This window comes from Dicentrarchus labrax, unplaced genomic scaffold, assembly GCF_905237075.1.
Source record: "Dicentrarchus labrax unplaced genomic scaffold, dlabrax2021, whole genome shotgun sequence".
NCBI lineage: Eukaryota > Metazoa > Chordata > Actinopteri > Moronidae > Dicentrarchus > Dicentrarchus labrax.
Window position 1 is genome coordinate 10,583,723 of NW_026136720.1, and position 22,594 is coordinate 10,606,316.

The window sequence follows — 22,594 nt, forward strand, 5'->3', positions numbered from 1 at the left end:
CTGAGCTTGGTTACATTTCTCGCTCGCCTGTTCCGGCACTGGCATGATGCCGGGAGTTGATCCCCATCAGGCCCTGACACAGGCCTGCAAACTTCCTCCTCCTGGCTGTCCAAAGCTTCTGTGCCACTTATAAACACCAACACTCCCTCGGTGCTCTGAGCACCCAGTCCCGAGCAGAACGGCTAGGCTAACTAGCTCACAGCAGCTACATTTTGCAGCAGTTTACTGTCCATCAGGAAACTATGTAAATCACAGAGAGCTGAGGCGGAGCAGCCGGAGGACATCAGAGGGAAAACCAGAAAACATTTTCTCCATAAAATCTGATTTCATAGTTGGTGGCGTGTGCAGTAAAGCATTACACACTTATTCCCGGAGCCAAAAGTTCCATAGTGCAAGAACAGGCATATGGGGCACAGAGTGGGAATGACAGAGACACCAGTGACCCTATCACAAGTCAGTGTTGCATCAAAATGATTTCGAAGCTGTTATTTTAAGGTAGAAAAGTTACATAATGTTGCTTTAATTTGGTGAGTTTCAATCTCCTGGAGTAATGAGGACATCTGGTATGTAGGCCTATTCTGTCATACTCTGTACAAATTAAGTACATTGTTGTGTTATGACGAGGGAGGGTGCTGCAGAAATATGTTAGCCGAATTCTAGGTGGACATGTAGCATCTGTTACTGTCAGAATCTTGCTTAAAAGTGGTCTCAAATTAAGCATGAGGAGGACTAGAAAAGTTCTCTAACAGGTAGCTAAGGAAGTAAAAAAAGTAAATAATATAATAAAAGGTATGCTACAGAAAACTTTAAGTGATTACTGTGATATTTTAATGAGGTGTTTTGTGGCATTTTTAAGATGCCACCTTTGTTGCTCCATTGGTTTATGATAGGGAAAACTGCAATGAATAATCAACTTCTTTTAGAACAAAACTACTTTTTCTTGTTTTATAAGGTCAATGCACATTATATTTCACAATTAACTTAAAAAATCTAAAAAAAAAATAAAAAAAAACTATCATGAGGCAAAAGCTGTATAAACCCTGACAATAGACTGCTTCAACATTGACAATTGGGGGCTGCTAAAGTTGTTTGGGGAACTTGTTGAAGAGTTGCTTAATGCTTTTTCGATACTGACTAACACTGGGTGTGATGTCTGATCTCTCGATTCGATTCGTTCTGTCGCGATCGATTCGTTCCTCGTGCATCTGCTTCAAAAATTTTATTAAAGCATAGGTTTGCTGTAAGATACTGTATGGTTAATTCTAATTCAATTTTATTTGTATAGCGCCAATTCATAACAGAAGTTATCTCAGGACACTTTTCAAATAGAGTAGGTCTAGACCGAACTCTTTAAAACATAGTAGTAATAGTTCAATAATACAGTTTTCTATATTACTTCATATGGTTGTTTTCATCCAAAAATACAAGTAGTAAAACATAAACAATCTTTTTTATTTAACAGTCTGAACACAGCAGACAGCACACACACACACACACACACACACACACACACACACACTCAGTGTCTCAGCACTTTTCTCACCTATGATTGTGACCATGTCCATTGCTGCCGGAGTATTAGCTCCTCTGCTATTGTGTGATGGTTTTTTGCACCTTGCGATGTGGCATTGTTTGTACGAGGATAACGATGCGTTTTTATTTACTGATGCCGCGCTCACTAAATGACCGGCCTGTTGGCGATACTCATTGAGTATCCGATGAAAAAAGTCCAGTGGCTTATTGACATAACTGGGGTGTAAGGTCTCCAGGTGCCGTCTTAATTTGTGTGGTTTCATGCTGTCCGCTGCCCAGGGCTGGCCCAAGCCTCCATGGGGCCCTAAGCAAAATTTGATTTTGGGGCCCTCTATTACTGCCATATGTCTTTTTGGGAATGTGAATGTGTCCTTTTATAGGCAGTGGCCCTCTTAATACCTGTTCAGTCCTTTCTGAGTCTGACAGGAAAGAGGGACACTCAGCTGGGTCAACTGGCGGAGCTGCTGATCCCTGCTCCAAACTGGATGCTGAAGAAGACACATCAATCTCGATGACCAAAGATGAACAACAAAATGGACAAAATTATTAATCTCAGAATATTCTGCAGTACACTGAGCAATTATAAAGGTTGTTTTGTTGTTAACTTACCAGGTACAGCTGAGGTTGCAGAGAGGACAGTGGGCACAGTGGATGGAGCAGAGGATAGAGATGGACCTGAGATGAAAAACATGTCCCTTGTCATATGATTATATCTTATATTAGTATATCTTAATGAGATCATTTGACTAGAAATTAAATATATATGGTGACAGTTTTTGATCACCTGATTCATCAGCCTTGGCTGCTCCTGAGGAGGTGGATTGCCCCTGGGCTGAGTCAGTGCCTCCTCCTAAATATTTTAACAGTGCTCCTGGGCAAGTTTCATATAACGTATGAGCACAATAGAGAGTTGATGTAAAAGGAATATGTTTATTTACTCACATAAATTACTGTGCTCTGCAGCAAACAATTGCAATCAACATACCTCAAACTATAAGTTAACTAAATGAATTCATTAATGCAAAACCATATTGCTAGCAAACGTCACCACGTTTCTAATTAACTTTAGTCATTAAACATTTGTTATCAAACGCTGTTATCAAAAACGTTGTTTTGATGCCAAAAAGCGTCCCAGAATAAAATATATATACACTGAGAAACAACTTATTCAAAGTATTACACAAACACAAAAACGTTAGCTTGAATAGTAAGCTATCTAACCGACCCATAAGAGAGAAGTAGTAAGACGTTTTGAACTAATGTTAGCTAGCAAATTTGCTATTATAGGCTAACGTATTTGGAACAAAATAAAATAAATATCAACAATAATTAGGGACTTTCCTAATTTCAGGGAACTTTTCAAAATCTCCTTGACACCAAATGTTACATTACCAAGACATACCTTTATCTTGTCGTGTTTTCTCTTCTTCCTCTTTCTTCCTTTTCCTCTTTCTGCCCCTGAAGGGTAACTTAACTGTTAAGTCCTTTCTTGCGACATCTTTCACCTGCTCGTAGCTCGTAGCTCCTGGATGCTCAGTGCGCACGGCACTGCGCGGTTGGGAGCTCTGCACGCGTTACTAACGGAGCTCTGACAGTTCGAGCAGAGAGGCAGTAAGATCTACACTCTGTTAAAATCATATTGTTGCTGGGTTTTTTTGTACAAGAATTTAAATTTGATAATATATGAATCATCATCACTTACACATGGAAAAAAATAATTAATTACTTTTTTCTTTTTTAAGTTAATTGCTCTTGGGGGCCTCCTAGTGGTCACGGGGCCCTAAGCAGCTGCTTAGTTTGCTTATGCCTTGGGCCGGCCCTGCCGCTGCCACAGTTTTTAAACATAAAACACACACAGGTCTTTCCTCATTTCCGACAGTATTCACGATAAACCCAAAGGCTATGTAGGCTTCGTCGTATTTCCTGGTCTTATTAAGTTTATGCCGGTTACCGTCACTTGCTGTTCTTGCCTCTGACGTCTCCTCCGTTTTTCTTTTTACTCCTGTCAGAAACTTCTCCATCTCTCCTCCCCCGTCAGTCCCCCCTGCCTCTCACGCCCCACTATTTGAGAAGTACTGGTCTAGATGAAATGGGTTAGGCTACTGAGAATGTTATTTTTTATTTGAATGTTTATGCCGCGGCCGGAAAATTAACGAGCAACATCATTGCGTTATAATCGATTATGGTCGGCCACTGCATCGATGCAGCATCGTCCATATCTGCATCGTGATGCATCGATTATTTGATTAATTTCGACACCTCTAACTAACACTAGCAATTATTTGGCGTCATGTGTCTGACCACCTTATGAATTTAAGTATATTAATAATTCTCCTTTTAGCTCTGATTTGGTCTCCACTTACTCCTGTGCCTGGTTGCATAAATTGCCTACTTACTCAGACTTAAGTTTGTCCCTTATGAAGAATATTTCCCTGAGCTGATGGGTTCATTTAGGAACATTGCATAAAGTCTTGTCTCCTTGTGTGTTAAGACTTTTACGGTAGTTACTGTCATAATATAGCATATGTGCAGTTCTGTTACCATTGTTGTTCTTCACTATTGTTGAATTTTGTTCTCCTGATATGATATGGAAAGCACAAACACATAATCCTAAGTGAATTTAACCAAGCCATAACAAACACATCTAAGCAGAAGATATGGCAAGAAGCTAGCTAACTGACAAAATGAATGCAAGTAAGCTGTAAGCAAACCAATCATAGATGAAGTAAGGAAGAAATATGAAAATATTACTGTGACAGCAAGAAAGGAAATAAACAGGAGTTAAAAACTGGTGAGTTTCAATAAATATATAGCTTGTTATGTTAATGTATAGCTAACAAGCTACAAAGTTCAAATCTATACTCTCTACTAGTACTAGTTGTACAAGTTGTTATACAATCTCTCATAATGTCCAGAGGGCCTTGAATCACCATAAATTCAGCCATTGTCTGATGTTACACAAATGATTTCGCTTTAAGACACTGCTATGGGTCCCATATAATTTCTGAGGAAAATGGTTTCCGAGGACCTTCTCGAAAAGCATAAGGGAATACTTAAGTAGCAAAGGGCAAACAGAGATCAAAGGCTTTTCCCCTTCAATATCCAAAGGAAATCCTTATGCTGGTTTCATGCAACTCATTTTCTTCTGAGGCATCCTTTGATGAAACCTTAAGGGTAACCTTAGCCTAAGATATTTTATGTAATCGGGCATAGGGATTTAAGCTGCTAAATGCTCTTCTGTGTCCAACAAGTGTGACTGCCTTTTAGTACTGGGCAGGTAGCGCGAAAACGGCTGGAAACAACGCAGATGAGAGCAGTGGGACATAACCAAAACAGTGAAGTTGCAGTAAAACCAAAACAATAAACTGAAAGATGATAAATTACTTATATAAGGCAAATGAGATGAGAGTTGGGTCATTACACATACTGATTTCATTCATTAGTATAAAAATATTGATTAGAACAGCTTTAAATAACAACCTCAAAATGCATTCATACTATATGCACTAGAAGGGAATCCGAACACCATTCATTGCTTTGTTAAATTCTGTCAAGGTCAGCCACAGAGAAGATTTAGCTTCTAATTAGCTCTCTTACTGTAAGACAAAATACAAGCAAGTTGCCACGGTTTTTGTTTGCTGTCATGAAGTAAAGCAAAACATCCTTCCTTGCTTGAAAGAGGCAGGCAGACCAATCCAGAACATTTCTTTCTGGACGGTGCAGTCACGTCTTGGCTCGAGGTTTGGAGGCTTTTTAAGCTCTCAACCATGAGAGGTCAGATCATTTTTAACAAAGAAAACGTATAACAAGGCTTTTGAACAGTTGGAAGTTGAATCAGAATCACTTTCCAAAATTGTCAAACTTAGGGCCAAATTTGAACTCTGAGCGGTTGTAATTGTACATCCAGGTCCAGATGTCTGCCAGTCTGTGTTCCTGCTCCCACACAGGAATAAGCGACTGAGTCATTTCAGGCCTGAATCCATCTCTCTGTTCTCAGCAAAAGGCTCCCAGGCTGCTGGCATGTAGTCGTGAAGGTGATCAGAAGCCTTTAGATCTGTACATCTGTGTGCCCTGCAAATGTTAAGTGTTGCAGCCCCCTACCAACAAACGACTCTGTTTGACCCACATGCTCCACCACTGAAATAAAACAGAGGACCTCTACGTTTGTGATTGGCCTAACGAATGGCAGTCAGGTCAACCAATGACACGACGCTATTGAGGGCCTCGAGGGATGAGTGATAGAGGATGTGATACCAACAGAACAGAGGCAGATGCTCTTTTGACTCCCTGTCAGACACAGGGAGAGATGCTAATGACATTCCCCCTCAAGCACTGAGGAGATATAGAGAGAGAAGCACTAATGACTCTCTATCTCTCTGGTCACTAGCAAGCCTGCAGACCGCTTGTTAAATCTCACAGTAAAGTAACAAGATGTTATTCAGAATGTTTGGGGGCAACTGCTTACAGAATTGTCTGGCAATTAAAAGCATATGTGCAATTAACAGGGTCCATGATGACGTTTCACATGGGCATCCCCAGCGAGTGTTTCCCCTTAAAGCAACATGATGTAAGAATTGGAGGTTTTTGCAACCACTATCAGTTAGAGTCCTATTCACTTTTACACCACTGTTACAGTGGATGTGCCTAAGAGTTCAAGTCTGATCTGGATGATATTTTATATAGAAAATATTTTCTGGTTTTCCCTCTGATGTCCTCCGGCTGCACTGCTTCAACTGTCTGTGATTTATACATAAATCACAGACACATACTGCTGCTAATTGTAGCCCCAACAAGTAAACCTAACTGTCCATCAGGAAACTCAGAGTTTACACAATTATTTTCTCCATAAAATATTGTCCAGTTTCACAACAATCTGGGATTTAAGTTATAGAGTTGTGTTTTTGTGCAGTTATCAGTGCAGCCCACCCAGAAACACAGTATCATTCCAGCGTGTATTGTTTTTCCAACTTAATTCTTAACAATCTAATTCAGTGTCCCGTTTCATATATGGTGGAAGACAGAGTAATTGGCTATATTGGAGTCTCTTCCTCAGAGAATTCTTCAATGATTAAGGAAATTATTATGCTCCAGTGTGTGATACAGATAACACTGATATACATGTGCAGAGACACACACATAATGCATTTACACATACACACACTTACTGGAACTCCAGTCATCAGAAGTTACTGTAGGAGGAGTAACAGAGAAATTACACATGAAGCTGCTTCCAGTTATTCAAAGCTGTTATTCAAAGGTGTATAAACATCCCTCAGACTTGTGTTTTATTTCTATCTGCCTTGTGACGTGGTGTGGTTTACACAACCTTATAATACTACATAACCAAAAAAACAGCTAATACATATGAAAAAAAAATTTAATAGCTGAGAAATATTACAAACCCCTTCCTCTCTGGAGAAGAATTCAGCATCATAAAAAAACAACAGCTTTATCTAATATCCTCCTAGGTTTTTCCATAAATGTTTTCAGGGCAACAATAAGCATTGAGGCTTCACAAAGAAGAATTTCTCCCTCTGTCTTATATGGTGTTTCTCTCTATAGACATGACGCTTTAGGTGAATTCTGAAGCTCTGCCTCTTCTTCATCCCTCACTGGCTGAGAGATGCCTATAAGGGCAGCCACCCCTAAGAATGATTGACTGTTTGTCTCCAACTCCCTATCAAGGATGAGACGAGTTCTTTGGGGTGAGAGTCAGACTCATCTGTCACTTTCAGATCCCCTCTTATTCTGTCCCACTCTGCTGTTAATATTTCACAAATGTTGGGTGGGGAACTGAAAAAAACCCACCAGGACTGAGGTCAGTGAACTTACGGGTAGTCACTGTAAGAGGTTAAATTCTGTGCGTCTGTCTGTGTGTGTTCACAAAAAGCTGAATTTTTTTGGTTTTACATTATTTTGAGCTACAATTTCAGTACATGAGCACAGAAATTAGACACTGACAGTGAAATTCTCTATGGATATTTCAGCAATGCTATTGGAAACAACCAGAAACAGAGTTTTACAGGTGGCCATGTGAAAGCAAACTGTAAGTGCACTTTGATTGAAGCATATTGTTTTGTCAGAGAGAGAGAGATGTGATGGAGCATGTTTTTGTCGAAATTGTATCTGAATTTGATTTGCTTTCATAAGAACTGAGTCAGCACATAGAATACCTCAGTTCATATTTTGCTGTGTTGTATTTGCATAGACTTGAGTTGACATTTAGCCTCTTCTCTCAACAGATAGTATCTGATTACGTAAATTTTCCTCAGTCTACAGGCATGATATGATCTTCTCTCGAATGTGACACCACACAGAAGCTCACAGGGTTTAGAGTTCACTGTTTTGATTTAGTAATTTAAATAATTTATCATGCAGATTAAAGTGTAGGACCAATTATTAAAACAGCAGCACATCATGATATGGTCTCTTGCAATACATTATCTATTGAGAGTCACCAATATCATGATGAGTGGTGAAAGAAGTATTCAGATCCTTTACTCAAGTAAAAGTAGTAACACACCAATATAAAAATATAAGATAATAAGTAGGCGAAAGGTTCTGCGTTTAAAAGCATAAAAGCACTGAGAGCAAAATGTGCTTTAAAGTATCAAAGATTAAAGTACTTACTATGTAGCAGGTTAGTGTTATTTTATAAATTCTATTATTTTGTTATTATTACTGAAGGGTTAACATGTGAGAAACATTTTAATGTTGCAACTGTAGCTCTAACTCTCTACTGCTGAGTGGTTTAATGTATAACCATGCCTTAAAACTATAAAAGAATCATAGGTTTTGTATGTTAAATTTCCATCCTAATTCATTCAAAGTAACCAAACTGTCACTCTTAAGGAAAAGAGTAAAATATTTTTCTATTTTGTTGTAATGTCAAGTACAACTATCAAGAACAAGGGGCAGAAAATGGAAATACTCAAGTCAAGTACATGTGTCTCAAAACTGTATTTAAGTACAGTATTTGAGTACAACATTTTCCCCCCACTTATGATACATTCTCTTGCATATACAACAAGTATGCAGTGAGCTGCTGGGAGTATTCGAAAGTCCAAGACTAACCGTATTATACGGTTTCTCAGTGATCAATCAAATTCACCAAAATTAAATACACTTCATAATGCACAGAATAAATTGAGATAAATTGTCTCTACTTATCTTTCGATATATAACACAATACAGAATCATCACCAGTATCTGGATGCCACTGTTACTTATCATAGGTAATGTGTCATTAGGGTATGGCTATGCTCTTATTCCTACTAGTAATAAGTTATGGTCCATGTATTAGTTTTGTAGAGTCACATGAGTACCTTAAGGGCATGTCAGAGGCTCTCAGCTGTGTTCTGAGGTGTTTAGTGTCTCTGCTCCCTGGTTCACCCCTCCTGCTGATCTAATCGTCACTGTAATGACAGTGTTGACTTTGCCGCCGGCTTCACTGTCTCTCTCATTTAGTCTCTCCATCCCTTTCTCCTTTATGTGTCTGCCCTCTATCTCTCTATCTTCAAAGATTGATTCAGCATTTAACATTAGCATGACCTCAAAAGTGCACTCAAGGAAAGCGTCATTGCTCTACATGTTTTATTATCATACTACTATTTGCTTCATGTGTCTTTTCCCCCCTCTGCCTCCATATTTCTTCCATTTTATGTAAAGGCAACCTTTTCTGGCCACTATGAGCAAGGTCTCTATGTAATAGCATTTGGCAGAGCTACTCATTCTGGTGAATAACATAACTGCTGCTAGATGAGAAGTATGCTTACATTTAATTATTGTGCATGTTGATCAATAGAACAAGAGGTTTAATAAAGTCATGGGTTATTTTGTAATGTAATTTTCCTGCAACCACCCCAGCATTACATTTCACTCAGCTTATCACAGGGGAATGCGCATTACGATTAAAAGTCTGCTATTGGGTGACTCTAGGCTGTAGGCATGGCAAACACTATATTGTAATTGAATCCAATGTTCTCCGTCACAGAACCCTTGCATGAATCATGTTGTTGTGCGGTGGAGCAGATATCTGTGTATACATGTGCATGCGTAACATGGATAGGGTTGCTGTATAAAAACAAATTGACATATTACCCCCCTTAGGGTTAAACAAAACTTGAGTGAAGAAAGGTTATGCCTTGAAACACAGTTCTCTGAGCACAAAAGGATGTAAAGAATATAATAGAGGATGTATGTTGTATGTATGTTATTCAGATTTTAAGCCCTCTGATACATTTGTGATATCTTGCTAGATATAAGATTGACTTAACTTGACTTTACAAAGGCAGTGGGGCCCTCTAATTGGCTGTAATGTAATGTAAAATCTACCCACTGACCCCTGTGGAGCCAGGCAACCTTTTATGGAACAGGCTTTATAAATTGCTGTCATACCCTAACCTGGTGTCCACGGTGAGTTGAGGAGCAGCCAAGCAACAGGGTTCCACCTGGGCTGAAGTGAAATGCACAACCTTGGCTTTATTTCATGCAGGTTTTACCCTCTAATGGGCTCTATAGACTTAAGAGGGTACAGTCAGATGCTTGTCCCTGCTGTGACACCAGCAAAACACAAGGTTGCACCTTAGGTTATATAAATAGGCAGGCTCGTGCTCTATCACCCATCTGCAGTATGCAATGGCATTTCACACACCTCTGTGCCTCAGCAGTTTGTTCAGTTAAATATTTGTGCAGCAGATTTGTGTAGTTCCAACTCAATTTATTTTTTTCTCTTCCTATTTTGCATCACTGTATGGGTCGGAGTCTGTCTCAAGGTCCATATTAAGCATTGGGACACCTAATCTGTGAGTGGCATGCTGTGAGCTGTTGTTGGCCTGCTCCCTCCTCTTCTGCATCGCAGAAGGTAGATGAAGAGTGGCTGTGTTTGTCAAGTCCAAATGAAATTATCCACTCACCCAGGCTTCCTCAATTAGAGACCAGACCTGGAGACCTAGAGAGGACTCTTGGATTCGCAGAAAAACATATGCAACTCTGCAACTTCTGTTGAGTCATTTTTACTTGATGTTGTACCACCTGGATGAATAAGATGAATCTATATTTGACAGGTTGTGTTGTATTGGTTCATTATTATATTATACTTACAGACCTGTAGGTGGGAGAGGTTTTTGTGATTGCATCGCACTGTGTTGAAGCCACTCTTGTGTCAGTTTGACCTAAAGCTCTATGGTCTGCAGTGACTGCAACTTGTGTCACAGGCTTGGGCTATAGGATTGAGCTTTCCAGCTCTGCTTTACACAAAATACTTAATCTATGCTCACAGAACTAAGACTAAAATATCTAACCATTCTTGTTTTTAGATGGTTAACTTGTTCATCCATCCATTGCGCTCTTATTAGCAGCCCCTAGCACTCAGCAGTGGTTAACTCAATTAAGTAGCCCCATTATAATCAGTGAGAAAGGCAGCCTGAGCTATCATGAAGCTGATGGAGGGCTCCGTCGCAGCTATAACCTGCTGTTTACATGCAAAAAGAACTCACTGGCCTCTATGTGCTTTAGCTCAGATGGAAAAAGGCACAGTCAGACATTGATTGAGGAGCAGCAATTTACATGCTGCAGAGATGTGGAGCAAGGTCTCTGTAAGTCTTACAGCTTCTGCTCCTGGGGCTGCAACGCAGAAACACACATTAGTAAACGGCAGCATCAGATGTGTTGGATGAAAAGGATAGACAGCCAGGTTCCTGTAGAAACAGACAGAAGAACACGCAGACAGACAGACAGAAGTCATGCACAAACCAAGTAAATTCAATTACGGAGAACCACAGGGGAGCGTATAAAACAATACGGTTGTTACACTTTCATTATCAGCAATATCAACAATCCTTAGCCATTACAAATGGAGGAAAATTACTTTAATATTATGAATTTGATGATTGCAGTCTCCTTCTGAAACATATTCAATTTCTGATTAAATTATTGTTTTGTTTTCATATAAAATAGCCTCACCTAATTAGCAGTGTTAAAGCTGAGTTCTGAGGGTTTGTCTTTGAAGTCCTCTGCATACAGTTAGAAAAATGCGTCTCATCTGTGGAGCAGTTCCTTCTCTCCGCTCTGTGCCTCGGTAGCACATTCACTCTGATCACGATTCAGCTGTTGGCCAAAAACAAAGAAAACAGAAAAACTCATTACTGCTCTTCTGGCCTTCCAGTTGGATTTATTTTTCAAGGGGGAGTCTGTAAAACATTCCAGAAATAAATGCAGCCTGTGTGCGTCTGTTTTTTGTGTGTGCTTCTTTCCATGTATGAATCAGTGATGCTTAGTCCTGTCTCATAGGGTAATAAGACCTCGTAAATCTGACATAGATATGGGTGTTGGTCTTGCCCAAATATGGGTTTCCTTTTTTAGTCTGTTTCACAATCGCCATTTAAACTTGGATATTTTTACCAGACTTCTGTCTCTGTATTAGTCCTGGATCCATTGAATTCTGCAAACGTTCCCACATGTAGAGACAACAGGCTGATGTATGAATGCAAAATGTGTAGCTTTAGATCCTAAAATCTTTGGGCAAGGCTAACACAGTCCTACCATTCTGATTAATCTGTCTCTGTCAGATCTCTCAGATGTATTTCTCTTTATCAGATCTGGACCCAAGTTGTGCCCTCATTGTCGCTCTCCGCTTTGCCAGAAGTGGCCACTGGATAGACATAGCCAGACAGAGGTCTCATAGCCTCTCATCTGATAGCTGGGCAGAGGTCCAGACAATCCCTTTAGAGGCAGCAGATCTCTGTCTTCTCTTCTCCTAACTCTCAGTGGCTCAACACCACCAAACTATCAGCCAATAGCTTTATGAGGCCAGAGTCAAAGCTGAGAAGCAGGCCGATAGGGGGAGTATTTAGTGCTTGACACAACACTTTGGTGGGATTCTTTGTGTGTGTATGTGTGTGAGAAAGAGAAAAGAAGAGAAAGTGAGATAAAGAAGAGAGAGGAGAAGGACAGACGGAGGGAAGGAGAGAGATGGTTTGTCCTTGTAGAGTCACAGTGCCCCCACTACAATAGAAAACCAAGAAAAGTGATTGCATGTAAGTATGGTTTTCCGGACCTCATTAACAAAATGGTTTCCCATGGGGTAAAGGTTATGAATCAGAATTCAGACCAGGGGGTCTGTTAGGTTTTAGGTAACACATGCAATGCACATCCTGTAAGTGTTAGTGCTTTGAAAGTGGATGTATATGAATAGGATCCTTTTGTGTACATTCAGTGAGTGTCTTCTTATTGACCTCGGTATGTGGTTTGCTTTCAGAACAGATGCTCGTAGGAAACTTTTGCTGCGTGTATAGGTCAGTGCTTGCTGTGTCTTTTATTAAGTGCGTCCCTCAGTCTGTTTCTGTCCTCTGAATGTCCTGTACAGCATTTGTTGCTAAGTGACAGCGCTGGACACTAAGGTCAAAGCTCCACAGCCACTGAAAACTTACTGCTGTTAAATATATTCTAAAGTCCTATAGGACTAATTATAATTGGTAATGTGAGAGTTGCTTTAAGATATTTGGTAGTTTTAATCCCATGGAAATATGTACATTTTTTAAAGTCAAAATTACAACACAAAAGACCAACTACCTCTTTTTTGAGGCCTGAGGTCCCCTGCTGTGTCTGTATCACTGATCATTATAGTTTTATCTGTATTTTGTTTTTGATGCAAATTTCCTATATTTTTTACTCATTACCATATTCTACAGATTTCTACATTCAAGAAAACTGTAATAATAGTCATTTGTGCAGGTCTTGAAGGTCTTCTGACCAAGGCTATGAATCTGCTTTGTGAAAACAAGTTTTCCCTTGCCAAATCAGGAAGTTAGAAAATGCAGTGTTGACTTATTCAAATGGCTTTTCTTTACTTGTAAATTCTAGTGTCATTTTCAAATGTTTTGCAAACGGATAGACAATCCACTGGTTTCCTGCTGAAAACCATGGCCTCTGATTTAGAGGTGTTGATCCTCATCCCAGCTGCTTGACACTCAGTTTTGAACCGATCCAGTGAGTGCTGAAGGTCACAGGCCGATGATGCCATCAGGACCACATCATCCGCAAAAGGCAACGATACAATCCTCAGCCCACCAAACTGCAACCCCTCCCCCCCACAACTATGCCTCGATACCCTGTCCACGAAAGTCACAAACAGGATTGGTGACAAAGCGCAGCCCTGGCGGAGGCCAACACCCACTGGAAACGAGTCCGACTTACGACCAAGAATCCGGACACAACTCTTGTTTTTGAAATACAGGGATTGGATGGGCCTGAGAAGTGACCCCCTCACCCCATACTCTCGCAGCACGGTGTCGGATGATTTTCCAGAAATGCCTGGGTGCCATCTGAAAGTCCTTCTCCATGACTTCTCCAAACTCCTCCCACACCCGCTGTTTTGCTTCCCTCACAGCTGTGGCTGCAGTCCTTCGGGCCTGTCGGTACCCTGCAACTGCCTCGGAAGTCCCCCGGGATAACATATCCCGGAAGGCCTTCTTCTTCAGTCGAACGGCTTCCCTGACCACCGGTGTCCACCACCGTGTTCGAGGGTTACCGCCCCTTGAGGGGCCCAAGACCTTAAGACCACAGCTCACAGCCGAAGCTTCAGCAATAGAAGCTTTGAACACCAACCACTCTGGTTCGATGTCCCCCGTCTCCACAGGAATGCTCGAGAAGCTCCGCCGGAGGTGGGAGTTGAAGGTCTCTCGGACGGGGGCCTCCTCTAGACGTTCCCCATTCACCCGTACTACACATTTGGGTTTACCAGGTCTGTCCAGTGACTTCCCCTGCCACCTAACCCAACTCACCACCAGATGGTGATCAGTTGACAGCTCCGCCCCTCTCTTTACCCGAGTTTCCAATACATGTGGCCTCAAGTCTGATGATACGATCACAAAATCGATCATAGACATTTGGCCTAAGGTGCTCTGGTACCACGTACACTTATGAGCATCCCTATGTACAAACATGGTGTTCGTCATGGACAATCCATGACTAGCACAGAAGTCTAGTAACAAAACACACCTCGGGTTCAAATCCCCTACTGGAGCCCTATACAGGATTTCATTCACGGTCTCCAAGAAGGCCGAATATTCTGCACTGCTGTTTGGTGCATAGGCACAAACAACAGCCCGGCGCCTCACACCTTGAGCAACTCCAGAGAATAATAAAGTCCAACCCCTATCCAGGAGTAAGGATCCAGAGTCTCAACTGTGCGTAGAAGTAAGCCCCACCAGATCTAATTGATAGAGCTCCACCTCCCGCACCAGTTCCGGCTCCTTCCCCCCCAGCGAAGTGACATTCCACGTCCCCAAAGCCAGCTTTTGCTGCCCGGGTCTGGTCTGTCTAGGCCCCCTGCCTTTACTGCCACCCATTTGGCATTGCACCCGACCCCAGTGGTTTCTCCTGTGAGTGGTGGGCCCGCAGGATGAAGATGTGGCCACGTCATTCTTTCGGGCTATGCCCGGCCACCAGGCGCTGTCTTTCGGGCCCCCCTTCCAGGTACCACAATTTAGTAGTGCTAAAACAATTTCTCTCTAGTACACATCCAACAGAAGCTGTAAAGATATACAGTTCTTGCTCATTAATGTTAGAGACAGAAAGACTGGCGAAACATAATCAAAAAGACTCAGTTTCTAACATTGTGCTAGTGAGTTCCAATAAACTGAATTAGTGCAGTAGGTAGAGATCGTTGTACTTTGTCCCTACACAGTCAGTCACTGTTAAGGTCGGTCTGTTTCAAGGGAGGCTTGGCACCAGGAGTTTGATTTCTGTTGAGTGGAGACCCTCGAGAATTTTTCACCCTGAAAAACCAATGAAGAGAAACAACTCAATAATCACACTTTGACTGGAACTCTAATCCCTGAACACCTGACACAATTACACCTATTACCACAGGTAATTAAACTCCAAAAAGCACACAGCACGTACTCCATTTGTATTGTGTGAGCATATGAGTTAAGAGAAAGAAGTGTACTTGATTGTTTTTGTGAAGTTTATTTATTTATTTTATCATGAGGTGGAAATGGAGCTGATGTCTTTATAAATACATATGTATTTTGTCATGTGCAAGATGCTGCAGAAATTGCCAGAGAAGGAATTCTTTCCTCCATGTCACAAAAAAAGACTCAACACACAAGTAAACAGCTGAATTGAATTCACGAGCTAGATAGAGGGTTGAGGCAGATGAGTACTTAAGGTTATCTGAGCTCAAATGATGTCAGCTGGAGTTGAATGTGGATTACTGATGCACCTGCTTCTTGACAACCAGGAGAGTCAAAGAGAGGTGAGAACAGGAAGGGAAGACAGACTGACGGACAGGAGAGGAAAAGGAGGAAATGGAGAAAGGAGAAATGTCAAATCTGGTGCATTGGAAGTGATCTTGGCAGGAAACCTAAGTTACCATAGCGACCTGGTGAAAGCTCTGCTGCAAGTAAGAGGCGAGAGAGATAGAGAGAGAGAGAGAGAGAGAGAGAGAGAGAGAGAGAGAGAGAGAGAGAAAGAGAACAGACCTTGAGGTATTGTGTGTCACTGTCTTGGTCTTTGATAGGATTATTTTGAACATGGGTGTTTACTTAATGATTGTGCAGTAATACAGGTCTTTGGCACAAGTACACAATCGACTCTATCAATACTGAATACTTATTGACATAATTCATATAGTGTTTATCTTAATGATCGAGGAAACTCGGATCTCTTCTATTACTTCCTCTCTTTTATTGTTGAAGCCCAGTCAGGTTAATCAAAGCCCTGTTAGGCTCATCAGTGCACAGCTCCACAGTCTGACAATCCCTGGCTGAAAGGATATGAAGCAGAACTACACATCCATTTACATCAGTACGGTCTTTGTAATGTGGCTGGTAATTGGTAGTCTTTGATGCGCTGGACTGCTGGGACCACTGACTTTAATAAGCTTATTCACTAGCATGAAGATTCAGATAGGGGTTCTACCATAGGGGATAAATGAACACACACAAACAGGCACACACATTTTTTAAAATAGCAATGCAAGCACACAACAGCTATAATGGCACGTAGCACTATAGAACCATTTTAACCTACAACAGACGCACCTACAGATACACAGGAACGGTATCATTGGATAGGCTTATCTGTATGTAACAGGACCTACTAGGATTATTCAGAGCTTGATATCCATCTCAGTTGGCAGGACAAACCTACTAAAGCTGCTACAGCTACCCCTTAACTCTTCCTGTAGTTGAGTCTTCCTCATATTGTTCCTCAGTCTCTCTTCATCTTTGTCTTTACTCCACATAATGTTTCAGCTTTATATGATAGATTAGTCACTTGGCTGTGTGTTACTTGCGCCAAGGAGGTACTGCTACCAGGATATATCAATAAGGGGTCTTGCATTTGCAACATGTGAATGCATCATTAGTTAAATCTGTAAATTATGTTTTATATGACTATATGTTTTGGGTTACTTTTTTTAAATCTGAGAGGTAACTAATAACTGTGGCTGTTAAATAAATAAAAAAGTAACATAAAATTGAAACACAGTGTTTAGCAGTGTTCTCTCTCTCTCTCTCTCTCTCTCTCTCTCTCTCTCTCTCTCTCTCTCTCTCTCTCTGTGAATACAAATGTCAAGCAAAGACATTCCTTGGCCACTCCCTCACTCTCCTTATCACCCAGGATGTGTGTGTGTGTGTGTGTGTGTGTGTGTGTGTGTGTGTGTGTGTGTGTGTGTGTGTGTGTGTGTGTGTGTGTGTCTGTCTGTCTGTCATTGTGTTTGCATGTGTCTCTGTGTTTGCATTTGTGTCTTTGTCTGTGTATGTCTTGGTTGACATTGCTGAAGGGTTGCTTTGTTTGTATATTCTGGGGAGGCTTAGGAAATGTCACTCAGATTTTAGATGGTAAAACAAGACTCGTTGCCATCACATTTTCTAACCAGTTACATGGAGTCACCTTTTTACCCAAGAGAGGGTGAATGGGTAATAAATCATTCCATGTTCAATCACTTCATGTTTTGTCCCATTTGGACAGTTTACCTCTGTTCACTTCCTGTTCACACCATTTCTGAGCAGGAGGTCTATGTGTGTGTCTGTGTGTGTTTGCTCAGTGTCATCTGGCACCATGTGTGAAAGGGATTAAACATTTCCCACAAAAATCTCATTTCTCTCCCTTGCTCTTTTCATATGCATTTGTCACCCACCCAACAACTCAAACACTGCTGTTAGAAGTCCCTGGGAGGGTATCCGGCATGTGCCTCCGTGTGTGTATACACATTGGTGTGCAAATATGTGTATGTGTGTGTACAGTTGAAGGCAAGTAGAAGTGCTGAGAACTTGTTTATCAAGTGATCACCTTATTTCCTGGCGGTCACTACAATTATTGATTTCATATTTTGATGAGAGTTGTACGTGTGTCACACACACATGTAAAGGACACCTTATATATTGTGCATTTGTGTGTTACAAAGCGGTGGGTCATTTTCACTGGATGTGAAACTGTCTGACAAAAGCTTTCTTCTGTGTCGCTCTCAGAAATGCTGTAGAGTCTCCATGGTTACCAGCAGGCATGCTTCTCTCTCTTATGTTGAGTAAATTCTCCCATGTGGGTAAATTTCCAAAGAAACAGTGATATACTGACCTATAATTTAAAATACTAGAATTTTTTGCTCACTGCTTCCCTTTACTATTTTATTACTGTCTATAACACCATAAGCCTTTTGCATTCAGTGTTTCACTGTCTGGGTCTCCTTCCAAGTACCTTTATCAAGTGTTATTTTACCTACCACAGTCAACTGCCCCGTTGAGTGCAAAAACCCCCAACATACTTTGATTCCTTCCTGAAGTGGAAATGGTTGCCTTTTATGTAGATGTAATCATACATGAAAATGAAATACAACCTCCCTAATAGAAGTGCAATGAAGGAATCTATGTCATTAACAAGTAACAGGATTATTTGGTATGAGTGAAGAACCCATAAAAAGCTAAAATCAGCAACATACAGCAAGATACAGAAAAGAGGAGGAGGGGACAGTAGATAATTGGCAGCTTTTCTTTCATGAGCAAGTGTTTGTTTTTATGTCAATTAACAAAACAAGGGTTCAGCTTAATGAGGCTAATGAGGAAGCACCTCATTTGGCTCTGCTAGTTTAACAATCTGTCAGTGGAGGAACAAAACACACTTACACAGATGTATGCACACACACACACACACACACACACACACACACACACACACACACACACACACACACACTTTGTCCACACACATAAAAAGTAATGGTGCCTCATAAAATAGTGAGTGGAAAGGTTGATCTGAGTTTAAACTGCCTGAAAATGTAAAAATTACAATTATGTTTTTTATTTACAGGAAACCCTTAAAAATGGTAACAATATAGAAACTATTTTCACCCAAAGAAAATATATTTAATAAGCAGTGTACTCCACCTAGTTAGACCTATCAACTTGATTATTTAAATTTCTAATCAGTCAGAGTCATCATAACTAATAATGACTGTAATCAGGGTCTGTTTCATGGGTGATGATGAATACTCTCCATTTCCATTATCATCATCATGGGTATGGTTGTCTATTTAATCTACCCCATAGTGATGCGTTGAAGTTTGGTGATGCTGATAACACTAATCAGCTATTATTACTGGTGTAGGGAGAGAGAGAGAGAGAGAGAGAGAGAGAGAGAGAGAGAGAGAGACAGTCTGTTTATGTGTACATAGTGAATTTGAATGTGGTTTTGAGTATGTCTTAGGATGCATATTAGCCTTGTTTATTGGCTTTGGTGACAGCTGTGTCAGAGTAAGTTCAGTTCCGCTCTTCCAGCAGTGGTAGGTTTGTTAAGACAAACTGTGCAACAGTTAACACTATCGAGTAGTATGCTCCAGTGAGAGCTGTAAGCACCTTCAAAGAGAGTCCAACTTAATGTATAATTATCTCCATCAGTCCTAATCCAAATCAAGATTCAATTCAAGTAGGACTCAGAGGGGTTCGTGCACTGTATCTGCTAGGGAAGGACTCTCTTAATTTACATTTTGCCCTTTAAACCAATGAAATGCTTCTGCGTAAGTTATGCATAAAGAATGTTTAGACTGTTCATCTGGAGGAACAAAAAAAGATGAGATACACCTGAGATTTTAGTTGAAATCATTGTAAGTTTCTCTGGATGTTCCGTCAACTTTTAATCCTCATAATAAAGTTGCCATTTGTTTTGTGACACAAAATGTAATTGACTTGTGTTCAGTGAAGCAAAATGTTTGAACAATAGATTGATTACATTCCTAAAAACTAAATGAGAAATTCCTGAAGTGGAGAACTGGATATACATTTACAATACAATACACTGTGGATTTTTAATTAACCGAAGACCACACAACTTTATATTGTCTATCTTGTCAGTAATACAGCTCAGAATTGTTAAAAGTCCCTTCATGCTGCGTAGCTCTGTGATATTTGCTAAACCCACAACCTCTTAAATGGGTGTCCTTCACTAATGGCTAACCATATTCCCAGGTTGCTGCAGCTATTTGCATTGCAAATCCTTGATGGTGGGCTACAGACTAAAGCCCAGTCAAATGTGTGATAGCAGGTGTTCCAGGTTGTAGTCATGGTGGTTTGTTTTTGCCTTTCTGTTTGATTACTGTTTCTGTGTTCTGCATGGCTGACTGAGCTGCACAGCACCGCCAGTTATCTATCTTACTGCACGGCTCACACACACACACACACACACACACACACACACACACACACACACACACACACACACACACATATGCAGACACAAACACGCATAGTGAAACAAAGTAGAGTCCAATTTATTTACACCACCAGCTGTTCACACCCATCAAAACTGGCTATCATAAACACTGCAGTGCGTCTGAGACAAGGTGGACATAAAATAGAATCTCTTTTACATTAATTAATTCAAACAAACTGACATATAAATGCGAACTAAACTGACACCACAGATGGGACAAAATGTGGCTGTTTAAACACTGACTTACACCCCATACTGCAGGTCAGTAAATGGTTTACCTGGCCCCTGTGGTCCCACAGCAACAGTTTTGAGAGTGGGCACTTTGTCTAGTCCTGACCTTGATTTATCAGGTTGTTTATTCACTCAGGACTACACACAGTCCAGCCTGGCAGCAGGGATGTGGGAACAGTTGATGATGGATTAACAGAGGAAGACACTAGGATTGGTTTAAAGCCAGAAGATGAACTCTGTGATTTGGTTCGTTATGCTTCCCTCTCAAAACCCTTACTTTCTCTTCTGCTCTCTCTCTCTCATTCTCTTACACTCCTTCCACCAGCCTTCTCTCACATTTTATATAACACATTTTTCACATTTATCAACCTTTTATCAACATCCATAACCACATATCCACACACATCCAAAGCCCTATCGGCCTGGTCTTTTTATTCCCGTGTTTCCTTTCCATTATCTGTTCAATTTTTCTTCTTCTTCACAAACAATTAATCAATCTCCTCCTGCCAGGTGCAAGTCATCTATCTCTCTCCATCTCTCCACTCTTCTCCTGCTCATCTGCATGCTGGTCTCTCTTTACGCTCTCTGTCTCTTTCTCTATTCATTAATTCTTTCTCTCCATTTGTCTCTTCAGCAGCTGTGTGTGGAATATAAACTTCACAGAGAGAGGATTTCGTGTGATAGTGTGTTTCCCCTGTTTACTGTGATCAATGTGCCTTGTTATCTTGCATATGCTTGTTTCTATTGAGCCTGGCAACAGCTGATCAATATCCTTAGTATAGACACTCATCACTTACCACATCCCTCTCAGTACGTATGTGCTTGCAGATCAATAACACTGATCTCACTTCATTTACATCTAGATCCCATTCACAAAACGATCCTTAGAGAGAATAATCCTCAATAATCCTGCTATAAATGTACGTTACAGCTGGAGTACTTCAGTCTAAATGATACTCGTGTCCTCTAAAACTTGTATTATATGTGTGATAGTTTACAAATAGAGCATAATCTATATTGTAATGAAAGAGTAGCCCCTCCATTAAAACATATAGAATAAAACCTCACTCCAATGTAATGACATGTTTCTTAAAACTGGGAAAGTTAGCTGAAATGTTTGTCAGTAAGTATGCTTATATTTTACTGGTAAGAAACAATCCATGCTCTTTTCTTTTCTCTTTAAGTCAGAATTACAGATTGTCTTTTAAAGGTAGCAAGGGTTAGTTATCCTGTGCTGTACTGTCAACTCTACAACACAACAACACTACAACTGAAGGGGCCTGTCAAAAGAATTGGGTGAACTGAGTTACCTAGACTACTTTGCAGAGCAAAACCTGAAAACTCTTCTTATCTGAAAAACCTGTTGCAGGTTGATCTAACTCAGTAAAAACCTGCCTCTTGGAACAAAATGCAAGCTACTGTATTGACAGATGTCCTGTCCTAATTAGCATGTTATGTAGCTATAGTATAATTAATTTATTGAGTTGATTTTGATTTAGTAAAACCCCCTTGTGTTTTTTATTTACACCATCTAAATTCTTCTTCTCAGGATTTTTTTCACTACAGCCACCTAATCTCATACTGCCTCCACTACTTTTCTGTCTTTTACTATTGCTGTAAAAGGCCTTTTCCACTGCTTGCTGGGCAACAGTCCAGCAGAGATCTTGAGAGATGGAGTCAGAGAGAGGGGACAGCGAGAGAAGAGAGAAAAGGCAGTGGAGGGGTGGGGTGGAGGTGGACTGTGGTACTGCCCAGAGGGTTGCTCCTGCCAAGGCAGCACAGAGGAATGTTTGTATCTGTGTTAGTATTAGTGGTCCTATGTGGCATAGCAGGCGGCAGAGGACCAGTTTGCCACATCACAGATCTATTGTTGAGGCTCTGCTGGAAAGGCTTACAGTGGGCCCACACAGCCATCTGTCTCCATGTACTGACCCACTGGTTGGCAGCTAACCACCAAGAGAGCCCACCTCTCCCCTCTGCTGCCTCATGGAGCCAGAGTTCAACTGCGCACTAAAGGCATGATACACTAATATATGACACCCAGTGCATTTAAATCATTTCAATAGCTATGAGCTATTTGAGAGGGCATTGTGCGTCTTGTCATTATAGCATTTAAATG

The 22,594-nt window shown here is 40.8% G+C and overlaps 1 protein-coding gene and 1 long non-coding RNA gene across 12 annotated transcripts in view; one reads left to right on the top strand and one right to left on the bottom strand.

The window, feature by feature from the left end:
• Window positions 1-1,909: 1,909 nt before the first annotated feature.
• On the bottom strand, window positions 1,910-2,440 carry LOC127352753 (uncharacterized). The gene is made up of 3 exons (XR_007881182.1): window positions 2,318-2,440; window positions 2,143-2,208; window positions 1,910-2,040 (listed from the first exon to the last, which is right to left on the bottom strand). It is a non-coding gene; the product is annotated as an uncharacterized LOC127352753 (long non-coding RNA).
• A 4,958-nt stretch (window positions 2,441-7,398) lies between these two features.
• shank3a (SH3 and multiple ankyrin repeat domains 3a) overlaps window positions 7,399-22,594 on the top strand; it is a 195,524-nt gene continuing 180,328 nt past the window's right edge. For all 11 annotated transcript variants that reach the window (XR_007881177.1, XR_007881179.1, XR_007881178.1 and 8 more), the window contains exon 1: window positions 7,399-7,579. The gene's annotated coding sequence lies outside the window, so the exon portion shown is untranslated. The remainder of the gene's footprint in view (window positions 7,580-22,594) is intronic.